This window comes from Prionailurus bengalensis, chromosome E2 (assembly GCF_016509475.1).
Source record: "Prionailurus bengalensis isolate Pbe53 chromosome E2, Fcat_Pben_1.1_paternal_pri, whole genome shotgun sequence".
Lineage (NCBI taxonomy): Eukaryota > Metazoa > Chordata > Mammalia > Carnivora > Felidae > Prionailurus > Prionailurus bengalensis.
Genome location: NC_057352.1, coordinates 21,471,404 through 21,484,238, shown reverse-complemented (window position 1 = coordinate 21,484,238; position 12,835 = coordinate 21,471,404).

Genomic DNA, 12,835 nt, shown 5'->3' with positions numbered 1-12,835 from the left:
ATTATGGTGTCAATTGGTAACATTATAAAGGTTGAAGCTACATAATGAAAAAAGAGCATACACACAGGCAGCGCGAGTTCAGCAAATGTAATTACAGGGTGACATTATTGGCAAATAGTATTTTATGAGGTATTAAGAGGGATGTGGCATAAACACATTCCAAAACTTACAAGCGCCTCTGGGGCGGAAGAGCCAGGAACTGGCCAAAGGCTCGCCCCAGCCACCGCCATTTGGCAAGCTGAGCTCGTCGGGGGAACCCCCGAGGCCTTCCTGGCGTCCCTGCGCCCCCCCCAAGAAGATGCGTGCAGGTAAGGATCACTTCTCACATGTCCCAATCCCTTGGAGGCTAAGAATGCCCTTGTTCCTGGCCTACCCCAACCTCTTGAGTCCTCACATCCTAAGACCTTGGACTGTCCAAGGCAGAAGGGACCACAGAGTCCATTTAGCTTCACGGCCACCCTACGGCGGGTGTGACGGGGGAAGGAAGCTGCCCATTCATTATAACAATACATATCGATGTCCAACAGTGCTCATGGAACCCCATGCCAGACAGGGCTATAGCTCCGGCCTAGGTCTCTGTTGTCACTGGGGTCACATTCTATGGGAGACCAAAGAGAATTCATCAAGCACATCACTGAGGCCGTCCCAGCTTCACGATGACACGAGGTGCTATGAAGAAAACGGGATGGGGTGATGGGGTCCTGGGGGGCTGGAAGTGGGGAGACAGGCAGGCTTCTGGAGGGTCTGATGAGCTGCGACAACCAGGAGGAGAGGAGAAATGACCCTTCACAGGTGCCCGGCTCCTTAGCGGCAGAGAGAGGGCCGGACGGGTGTCCTCGCCTGGAGTCACCTCGAGTCCAGCCTCTTTCTGTTGCATCGGGCACTCCCGACCAGTTTGTAGGCCACGATGGGAAGAGACACTATCAGCTCTAAGAGTTTGTGAGGCCATTTCATTTTGAAGGTTAAAACAACATCAGGGATCGTATAATTCAAAGTCCCTACTCGGCGGAGAGCCCTGTGAGCCAGGTGTGGTGAGAGAACCACCCCCAGGTCTGGCCGTCCATTGCTGCAGAGCAAACCACCCCCCACTTAGCAGAAACATATTATCGTCCTTCCCTTGTTTGCACTGACTAGATGGTCCTTGTGTGGCTACAGTCAGGTGGTGGCTGGGCCTGGAATCATCCAAAGGCTTCTTTGCGCACCTGACTGGCCTGGGCCAGTGTGATTGGTAGAGCTGGGAGCTGTCTAGCCTCTCTGCACCGCTCGTGGGCTCCCTCCCTGTGGGGCAGGCTTGGGATAGGTAAACTTTTTCCATGGAGGTAAGCATTATAAAAGGACCAGGCCAGAGCCACCAGATTCTCAGGACCTGACAATGGAAGGGCCAGAACATCTTTCCTGGCATAATTGCTCAGGAAAATGACTAAGGCACTCCTAGGTTCAGGGGAAGAGAAATTAGACTCCAGCTTTTTTTTTTTTTTAAATGTTGATTTATTCTTGAGAGACAGTGCGCCAGCAAGAGACGGGCAGAGAGAGAGAGGGGGGGGGGTAGAGAATCCACAGCGGGCTTTTCACGGACAGCACAGAGCCCGACGTGGGGCTCGAACTCACGAACCGTGAGATCATGACCTGAGCCGAAGTCAGACACCCCCAGCCGACTGAGCCACCCAGGCGCCCCAAGACTCCAGCTTTCAATGGGGGAGAATAACAAAGAATTTGCAGCCGTCTTTAATTTACCACACTCCCCCTGCACAAAAATCACGGCTTCCATTAAGGGTCCGTTTAGCCTCCTGACAACTTAGCAACTGTCATTCACACTTAGATTGTCGGTGTTTTCCTCCAATTAATCATAGAATTAGCCCATGCTTATTGAAGGCTTACACACGGCACGCAATGAACACGTACAGGACCTTCTCCACCGGTGCTTCCAACCCAGATGAGGTGCCACATACTTCCCTCTGTAGTAGCTGAACTGTTTCCAAGTGAAATTTGCCACGGAGGCCCCGTATATAAAATAGGTCAAGGCAGGGCTATTCTGGGTAAGGTGAGAGCCTCGGGGCGCCTATGCCGAAGCCCGCGCTCAGGGAATTACAGCGTGCACGACACCATGGAGATGGAAAAAAGCAGCCTAGGGACTGAGATGTCCCTTCTCCACACGGGAAACTTTCCTGATGAGAAGCCACGGACCCACACCAACGGGAGAGCTAATATGTTAATGAGATTTTTTTTTTTTTAATCGTAAATCTATATCGCAACAACAACGAAACAAACAAAACCGAAAAAAAGAAATACGAGGGCAAAAGAGATCCTAGTTAGAGCTTGTGTCAGATACGGCTAGATCCAGGAGTTCACACCACATCACATACCAGTGAATGGGTAATCTACCAATTAAGCCAGGGTAGGGTCCCTCCCGTCTTCATCTGTTCTAGCTTCCCCCTCAGGAGCACTTCCTCTATGTCCTTGGGAGGACAAGGTGGCCACAGCTGTTCCAGCCTTCCTTTTACTGTGGTAAAAGCCGTTTCCAGCAAATCCGGCTCTGGGGGGCCTCGTGTAGATCCTGCGTTCAAATGATTAGCGGACGTTCTGCTCTGTCAAAGTTGAAGGAGTCATTCGATCGTCGGAGCCACTGAGCTGGTGAGGTCTTTTGTACTAAGAGTGAAGGACAGGGAATTAGGTTCTCTCGCCAAAGGAAAGCAGCCTGGAGGCCGGACAGACAAAAATACCTACACGGAAAGGAAGGAACAGCAAAGAACCAAGAGATGGGAAGACAAGAGGCCAGCTCTGGGAAAGTTGGCCGTGCCCGGCCTCTCACCGCAAGATGGCAGGACTGGTCAGCTCCCTAGGTCTCGACCACTAGTATATGAACTTCTCTTACAAGTGGTTCCTGTGTCCCTGGGAGGAGGTTTGAGGTCAGAGGTCAGGACTTCACTTTGGACCCTGGCGCTGGCTCCACCCTCAGCTCTGTGCCTGTCACCCAGGCCCTGGGCATCAGGATGACCTCTGACCTTGGGGAACACCCAGAAACGTCCCCAGGAGACTTTTAGCGGTGCTTTGGCCTGAAATAAAGCCAGGGAAAAGGAAACACAACTGCCATGCAGGATTATGAAACATTGCCATTAAGTTTAATGCCTTCGTAACAAAGAATGCCACATTTATTGTCACAAATAAATCCACGGATTTAACACCCATCAGGCTTTAGACTTTATTTTTCCATATAAAATAAATATGGCTAGAGTATAAGATTATGACTGCACCATTATTTTCTAAAACTATTTAATTTAAGCGCAGTCTAACTGCCCCAGGCCGTAAACCTGGACACAGAGAGGGACCACCCCACTCCCCGAGGGAGCGTCTGCCCCACCGAGTGCGGCCGCCAACAAGGTGGGCTTTCCTGCCCAACTGCTGGGTTTCATCACTGTTTAATGAATTGTTGCACACTTTATAGGATAAACAATAAATTGCACATGATTTATCATATTACCCAATAAATCATGTGACAAATCATTAGGCAGAGTGATAAAATCAAGTGTTTTAGAAATAAGTTAATCTATGATGCCAATGTGTAAACTAAACAGTTGCTTAAAAACCCTATTTACTAATCATTTTTACATAAAGAAAGATTAATGATTATGTAGATTAAATGTGTACTTATTCCTATAAACATCAGACAGCCCTGTGCCCTGCTGGCCTTCCCGGTTTAGCCAAGGGCCCCCGAAAGCCCCCCTTCCTTTGCGCAATCCCATCTGCTTCCTTCTCCCTGGATTTGCTTTGCCTGGGAAAGGCGGCTGGAGAAGCGAGGGCAAGAGAAAGAAATGGTTAATGAGGAGCGTGTCACCTGAGGGGTCCGGCGGAGGGGCTGTTCTCGCCGTAAATTCCGTAATCCACTAATTAACACTTTCATTAGGGTTTGGAGACAGGTTCCAATGCCGCCTGCTTCTCCAGCCCGCCTTCGACCCAGAGCTCGTTCTCACTTGTGACAACTATGTTTATAGCTTCTCTGCCCATCGAGCTGGCTGGCACATCAAATTACCCTCAAGAGTACATGGGCATCACGTCACATTTGCGTGCCCAATATCATACGTGACGAGCCGTGCCACCGCCAGGGCCTTTAATGCACATCCCGCAGACGGCCGGCCCCCGGAATGCATAGGCAGATATTAAGCTAAATCTTTTTGGAGTCAAGCTTGTTTCACGTCAGTTACACAAACATATTGGTTCCTTTAAAAGAACAAATGCTTTGTGAGTAAGGAAACGACTACAGGAATGAAACCTGAGAAATCATTCCATGCGTCAACTCAGACCTTCCTTCCGAAGGCTCCCTTCTTAGGATTAGGGGAGAGACCGTTTGGCTTCTAGAATATGAGTTTTGAGCCACGTTCGTTATAAACCCTGGACGTTACTAGGCAATGTAAAGGGAGAGAACGGGAGAGCCCTAGTGAGTGTAACCAGGAAGACCATCAGAATATCAGAGAAGAGCCGTCCTCCTCTCTTGTATGGGAACGCCCCTAATCTTCCCAGATAGTCCCTCTGATTTGGGATTCCTTGAACATTGCAAATCAAACCCTGATGCTGATCCTAGTGAGGCAGATAGAAGCGAAGCCATCTTAGACATGTTGTCACACCCACCTTCTCTTTCTCATGAAGTCCGTGTTAAATTACATGAGAAAGCGTGAGTCGCCAAGGTTTGGGGACCACCATTCCTGGTGCCCCAGCAAAGTGGCCATTGACAGATCGGGGAGAGGACGGGAGGTAAGAAAGGAGTCAAGGATTGCACTGTGTTATCATCCTTCAGAAAAGCTCTAAAAGATGAAATGGATCAATTTTACTGACAACTTCGGTTTCAATGAACTACCTGGGAAATATTTCCGCCAAGGCAGAAATCCAAGAAACGAGCTTTTACACGTGGTCTCCGGCCCTTCCCAAGAGGCGGAACATTAGAAGCTCAGGGAGAAACATGACAGGAATCCCATGTCCCTTTATGACCCTGGACACATGCCTTCTCCATGCTGCCCTCCGCGTAGCCTCAAGCTGCAGGCTGGAACACAACTCTTGGACTGAGAGGAAGAGAGCCCAATTGCCAAGACAAAACTAGAAAACGCTCCAAAGTAAGTTCTGTTTCTTAATGCCCAGAAAAGAGACCGAAGAAGTGACAACACCCTTCTCCTTTTACTTTCTCTTCTTCTTCTTCTCTAGCCCAAGGCAAGATCCACTCTGATTCACCTTTCAAAATACAGCTACATCAGGCAGGATAGGACGGGATAGGGTGGGATAGGATAGGTTTTGCTTCAGTAACGTAAAATCTCGAAATCTCAGGACCTTAAAATACATTATTATTTCTTGCTCTTGCAACGCTGCTGTGGGCCCAGGGAACACCCGGAGACAGGCGTCTTCGCTGCAGTGGTGCAGTGATTCTGCCTTCGTCGGATGTTCCCTCCATGGCATCGTGCACTTTCCCAGTCACTGAGGAGCACAGCCCACAGAGGCAAGCACAAGCTCTTAAATACTTTCACCAGAACTGTCAGACCATTTCACTGGCCAGAATGAGTCACATGGTCATTCCTAACTTCGAGGATGCGGAAGCGAAATTCTCCATAGGCCACAGGTAGAGAAGAAGCAGATATTGGTGAACATTCGTAATGCTGATCACACAACCCGTATCCAAAAGCATCCTTCTCTGCAAAAATAACAAAGCGGAGAGCCCTATTAGTACAACTTACTTTCCAGTATCTTGCTGGACTGCTTCTATCCTTAGAGGTATGGCGCATTTGCTCCGCCAGGGGTGGTGAGAGGCACATTTGGATAGCGATCAACTCTACAGAGAGGCAACATACCCTAATGGTCAAGAGCATGGATTCCGGAGTCAGACACCCGGCCCTGGAACCCCAGCTCTGATACTTATTACCAGTATGGCCTTGGGCAAGTTAATTAACTTCGCTTATACCTCAATTTGCTAATTGTCAGTGTGGAGCTAATGATGGTGCCTAACTTGTAGGGTATTTGTGAGGATTGATTACATTAATACATGTGAAGCCCTTGGCACTGAGTGAGTGCCACAGAAATCTTTCCTATGACTGCAGTGCGTTACACTCTGCAATGGACCCTCACATCCATTGGCCCATTTGGTCATTACAATGTGTCTATGGAACAAGCTCACCCCATCTCTTGTATCTTCCCCCACCATCTCAGACAGAAGCTAGAGATTAGACAAGGATGTCGACCTGTTTAAAGGCTGGGGTGGGGGGGAACTTTGGAAATTGATTCCAGGAGAAATTATTTGCTCCACATATAAAAATGAGAGGATTTTGAAGGAATGTGGTGGAAACAGTCCACCCAAGAGCCTGTAGGTACCCTACATTTCCCAGCCCCCTTGTAGTTGAGTGGGTTCTATGGGTAGTTAAGGCCAATGAGTTGGGAACAGAAGCAACATGGCCACCTTCAGAGCACAGGGTTTTTTGAACATACCAGGTTCCCCAGAACTCTGCTGTCCCATCACAAGAACAGGGGAGACACCATGTTGAGAAGGTGAAGCCTGGAACCCTGAGCTACCCCTAGAGGATGGTTAGGCTGAACGTCTACAATGCAATTGAATGTGTGAGAACTTTTTGTAGAGTTAACCCCCGATGTCTTAGAGTTATTTGTTATCACAGCAAACCCGACAAATACAGAGGGGTTTTTCCTCTGAAAGAAAAGGGCACACAATCGAGAAGATGGTCAAGCCAGATGGAGCGGCTGGAAGTCTCTTAAGACGAGAGTGATTCACAAAATTTTAAGCTGTTTGCATTGCTGCGATGTAAATGTCCTCTATCTCTCCTTCTCTGTTTTGATTTCATTCTGTTTTGTGTTTTATTTTGATAAGTTTTTCCATGGGAACATCAGTTAAAGAAAGAGACTGGGCCCTATATGTAAGTTATCACCAGAAGTCAACGGCTCTAAGCCACAACACAGAATCCTGGGGGCAGAAAGCGGAGGTGGCCATACGCATGATAACATAATACACTCTCTGCAGATGTCTTAGAGTGGAGATTCGGCTTTTCAGAATTTATTCAAGTCAATATTTGTCAATCTGATTATACCTTAAGAGGTACGCTGATCCTAAGTCATGAAAACCTGAGCTAAGATGAACACCATTTAATATCATCTCACATTTACAGATGACAGAAAAACAAACATACAGACAGAGTAACTCTCCCAAAGTCCCACAGAAAGGAGTGTGGTGAACTTGGAACTAGAACTCAAATCTTTTATGCCCAACCCACTATAATGCTCTGAGTAGGCCAGTCTCAGTAGAATCAAGGTCAACAACCTCCATGTTGGTAAATCCAATGGTAAATCCTCAGTCCTTACTGGTTTGACATATCTGTGCCATGTGATGCAACTAATTATTCCCTATTCCTTGGAAACTTTTCACAACTGGTTTTCAGTACACAATATTTTCTTGGTTTTCCTCCTACCTCACTGGCTGCAATTTTTGTCTCTCCATTTCCTCGATCCCCAAGGAGAGGTGCTTCAGAGTTCAGCCTGTGGACCTCTTTCCTCAACTCTATATATTCACTCTGTTGATGAGTACGTCTAGTTTCATAGCTTTAAATTCCATCCATATGCTGATAAACTCAACAAATTTATAGCTCCAGCCAGGACCTCTTCCTCGAACTCAAGAATCATATATCCAGCTGCTTACCTGGCAAGCCACTTAGGTGTCTAATGGGCATTTGCACATTTAATGTGTCCAAAATTGAGCTCCTGGGTTTCTTTTCTCACCCATCCTACCCCCGCACGGATTTCCATATCTCATCCTTCCTTTTACTTAGCTCCAAAATTTGGAACCCTGTTGGCTCTTCAATGGCTCAAAAGGGCACAGCAGCAGACATCATGATCCAAGCCATCATTTTTACTCCTCTGTGTCTTTGTGTTAGCCTCTCTATTCGTCTCCCAGAGTCACCCCCTCCAGGTCTTTGCTCAAATATCACTTCCAACATGAAGCCTTCCTTAACCATCAAACTTAAAATTGACCAGCCCCCTTTCCACTGACGCTGCATGGGCCCCTACCCCCAGCACCTAGAACCATCTATCATGTTACACAGTTTCCCTATTTTCTTTCGACTCCATCTCCTTCCTGCTAGAATATGACCTATATCAGGGATTTTTTTTTTCTTGTTGCGATATCCCCAGGGGCATACAATAGTCCATGGCACAGAGAAGAGGTTCTATAGCTTTCTGTTGAATGAGTGAATATGTGGCCCTCAAGCATCCCCCAGCCTGAGCCACGTACCCTCTCCTTTCAACGTCTAGTTGCTATCTGGTTGAATTTCCCCTCCTCCTGCCTTTCTCGTCCACCCAGGTATTTCAACCTGATGTCTTGGGAGACAAGCTTCTTGGCTCCTTTGCTCCCTTCCTTGCTTCTCATTTGAGAAGCAAGAGACGATTTAGTCTTCTTGGCTCCTGTGACAGCAGACGAGAGAATCGCCTCTGCTCCTTCATCAGACTCAAGAGCCTGATATCTTTTCTCCACTCACCAGGCTTATGCTCTGCTTGTTTGGAACTAGGATTGGAAACGTCATGGGTGCAATTTCTTCTCCTTTGCCCTGACATTTTTCCTGACTCTCCCAACCCAGATTGACTTCCCCCCATTTCTGGATTATTTTAGGGCACAATTGATATCATAATAAGCATTTATATACAGCTTTTCTTAAATGTTTGTATCAATGACATTTGGGAAATATTATCATGCCCCATTTTACCAACAAGGAAACTGAGGCCCAGGGAAGCTAAGCTACATATCCAAGTTGCCAAGAGCGCAAATTCTAACGCAAGCAGGCCTAAATTCGAGTCTCGGGCCCTTGACTCTGTCACACTTACTGTGGGAACCAAAGCTAAATTGTTGGTCATTTCTAATTATTTGCTGGAGGTGGAATTCTGGCTCCAGGAAATATGTATGTATGTATGACAGGAACTGTCATACCCTTGATCTGTCTGTGACATCAATTCAGCCTGGCACATGCATGGCTTAGTGGAGACTCTCTGCCAGATTCACCAGATTTGGTGGCCTTGGTGGGGAAACAGGGAAATGGGACAACCTTGAGGGCTATTATACAAGAAACGATACCCTGGTGAGAAAGCACCCCTGGGGAAGCCAGAAATAGCCCCTTGGAGTCTTCCCTTTCTGCCTCACCTCTGCACATTGGTGGAAACCAGAATGGCACATACATGCTCATTATCCTGAGAAAAGAAGAGACAAGTGTGTCTCTGTTCATTTTCCAACCAAATGATTTCTCCTTCTTCAGTGATGTTTCCCTCTATGGTTATAAGGGTCTCAGACATCTCTGGAAGGAGCCAGTACAAATCCATCCATCCACCTCCACCTACCGACCAGTGTTTGTTTATTGATGCTTACCTGTGTGCTCAGCCATGGGGGAATTACAAAGTCTTTGCTTTGTAGGGATTACCAAGAAGCTGATATGAGTGGCAAGACAAAGAGTAAGATACGTTACTATATCCATGCAGTGTGCTTTACGGTTGATAGAGCATGCTTTTGTCCATTGTATCTTAACCTCAACATATCTTAGTTGTAGATAACGTGCCAATGAAGAGCCTTCTCCGAAATCAGAGTTCCTATGCAGATGATTCCATTTTTAGACCTAGTTTTCAGACTCTAAGCCCAGTGTTCTTTGTACCAGTCTACACCAGCCCATTCCATTCCAATGCCCACATAAATGACAGACTCAGACGACAGAGGGTCTGCCCCGATCTCCTTACTGACCACTCCGTGAAGGCCAACACTCACCTAGAGCTGTGCTGTTGTCACCTCCCAGAACTGACACCACACCTTGCCTTGGGTCTCCAACATGGCTAGAATCCCTGGAAGACAGACACAAGTCCTTGTACTTCATTTGTGTCCCCAAAGAATGCCCAGCAAGTCTCTGGAGACTCAACAGGGCTCAGGCTCAATCAGCACTCTTCCTTAGCCATGGAGTCTTTCTGAGCTGCTTCAGACCACACAGATCTAGCTCATCTCCAAACCAGGTATGCAGTGGTGTTCAATAGCCATGCGTTGGGTGATGGAATAGAGAACAAGTGTGCTGGTGGGCTGCAGCATCTCTCATGACCATTATCTTTGTCCACGGCTCCTCCCATTTGTGACCTCATCCTTTCTCTTGAGTTTGGGAGACAGGCCAGCCTTGCGAATAAGAGGTGGTTGCCGCATGTTTGTGTCTATGGACATTGGATGTCTTCCAATGTGGCCAAGGGAATCAACCATAGACCCTTCAAACATAACATGCTGCCCCCTTTACTTCAAGCTTTTGTGGTAAAATGGAAAATCCTACATGTCCTTGTTGGCCCAGGCACCAGCCCTTCTACCCTGAAGCAGTCTCTTTATCCTTGATGTCAACTGTCAACATCTCAGATGGGGGCTTGGGACTCTGCCACATGGGATGCCTTTGGTTAGCGACTCCACACAGCGTGGTTCGGTGGGTCTGGTTGCAATCTATAAGGAGAGGAAAGAGCCTGCCCCCAACCAAGCAGCCAGTCCACACCCAAGCCAAGAAGAAAGCTAAAAGAGTCTCCACTCCCACTGCATGTTCTAACCACTAGACTGAGCTCCTGTTGCTTTACAAAAATGATTTGCTTTTAATTAAAATAGGAGCATAAATTATTTTTATCCCTGTATTATTGGGCGGTAAGTAAATTCACAGTAACTCACTGGATTTTTTAAAATCTATTTTAAATATAAACACACTGCCATATTTTCTGTGGGTTTGAAAGCTTATGTTAAGTTTGCAAATAAGTCAACTCCATAAAGATAACATCTTTCCCTAAAAAATGTGTTGCAATCTAATGGCATGCTATGGAAAATTAACATCTTATTAAGAACATACATGAACTGTCCCTCAGTTGAAAAGATCCGGGGTAGACCTGAGCCCCGTACCTGTCCCTGAGGCCAAACCAACTGGCAGGGCAGCCCCCAAACTGCCCCCCCCACCACCCCAGGTCTGTTCTCTGCGGCTCTCACATGACTGCTATTTTATTTTGAGCCGTGACAAACTTTATTTTTGAACCTACCTTGTTGCATGTCTGACAGATCCTATATTCACAGAGGGACCTGAGTCACTCTGGTCCACACTGCAAAGATGGCGTCTCAGACAGGGCTGCACAGACATGTGCCTGGCTGTCTATCCAGGTAAACTTCTGTGAGGACATTGATAGCCACACCTCCTGTGGCCATAATGCCCAGCCCTCAGTGATGGGGACAGAGCGCTGGAGTTTTCACCCATTACATGGAACGGGAGAGCCCAAGGCCTCACAGGACCAGACACGAGAGAGTTATGGGCTCACATTCGCCCAGGAGCAACCCCTTTTGCCGTCCTGCCTCCTCCGTAGCCACTTCTCCCTCAAAAGTGGTTTATTTGCCCAGCAGACTAACTAAGAGCCACGGCTCTTTCTTGTGTCTCGATGGCAGATGCTTTCAGTGCCCTTTCCTGGGCCTGAGCTTTGAGGAATTCAGCTGACGCCACACCCAAGCCCACCTTGACCCTCCTTCTCTCCGGGCCTCCGTGGACCGCCGGTCTTCTGAAATTTTACCAAAATAAAAAGTCTTCTGTAAATACGGAAAGGGAAAAGCTGTCAAAACCTGCATGAGTTGTTTAAATACCATGAATAAGAACCAGTAACAATAGGCACATCAATGAAGATGTGTTTCCTTCAGACTTGGCCATGTGCCACCCAACGCGAGTCCCCCAGAAAACGCCACTCGGTGAACGAGGGAGCTTGGCTCACCCGCCCCTCTGCAGCACCCCCTCCCCAGCAAAACACTTTTGACAAGCCACTCATCTAGAGCCATTTCCCACAGCGTTCCCTTCATTTGCATTCTCATTAGAATAATGTGATTTTGCGACGTGGGAACGTGTACGTCCTCGCCACGCGGAGAGAACGCCGAACCCCAGATTCCAGACGCCAGCCGGCCTGCCTGTTGGGGTACAGGGCCGCCGAGAGGCACTGAGACCCAGCCACGCTCAGCGAACAAACTCAAGCAGGGACTTCACAACCAAATGGTCTGATCGGGACCTTTTCGTGTCCATCTTCGGAATTGACCCAAACCAGAAAAGGAAGTTTCAAAATGAAAAAAATAAAATAAAATAAAATGCCTTTGGGAAAAAAAAAAAAAAAAAAGGAGTCCTGGCATCAGAAAAGGAGAAAACAAAGTGATTTCACAGAGAATAGGAAAAGCATGCATTTTGCTTTATTCTACTACTTTGTTTGCTTGCAGATGCTTGCCCCTGATTTAAAATTTCCACATGCCAGCTTTTAAAAGTGTTATAATGGAATCAATTTCTCTAAGTCATCCCAGGGCATGGCTTACCAAATAATGCTTTTAAGGTACCCACTCTTCTCTTTCCATTGTCCTCGTCGTCGGCGTTGTTGTTGTTAATGTACATTTACTGAATGATGTCTTGTAAATATTTTTTTGGTCACTTAAAAGCCAGGAATAAAGCATGCAAACCGTGTTTCCCCACATCATAAGCTGGTTTACATTTCTCTACTTTCATGGGAAGGGTTTCTTCTTCTCTCTCCTGAAGAACTGGAAACGCTTACGGAGCCAGGAAACTTTGCAAAGCAAATCATCCAGTATTTGCTTAGCTCGTCCTTACTTCCAATGAGGAAGGAGACAGTATTCATGATAAAGATCCAGAATGCGTGTTTCAGGACAATTTCTTTCAGGGCAGAGCCGGCATCGCGGAGGGTGGAGGATTGACGGGGAGCTGGAGGTAGGAAAATGGGGCAAACGAACGGCTTTAAATGATGTTAAAAGGAGCTGAACTCTGGAGAAGTTCCTTCTGGAGCG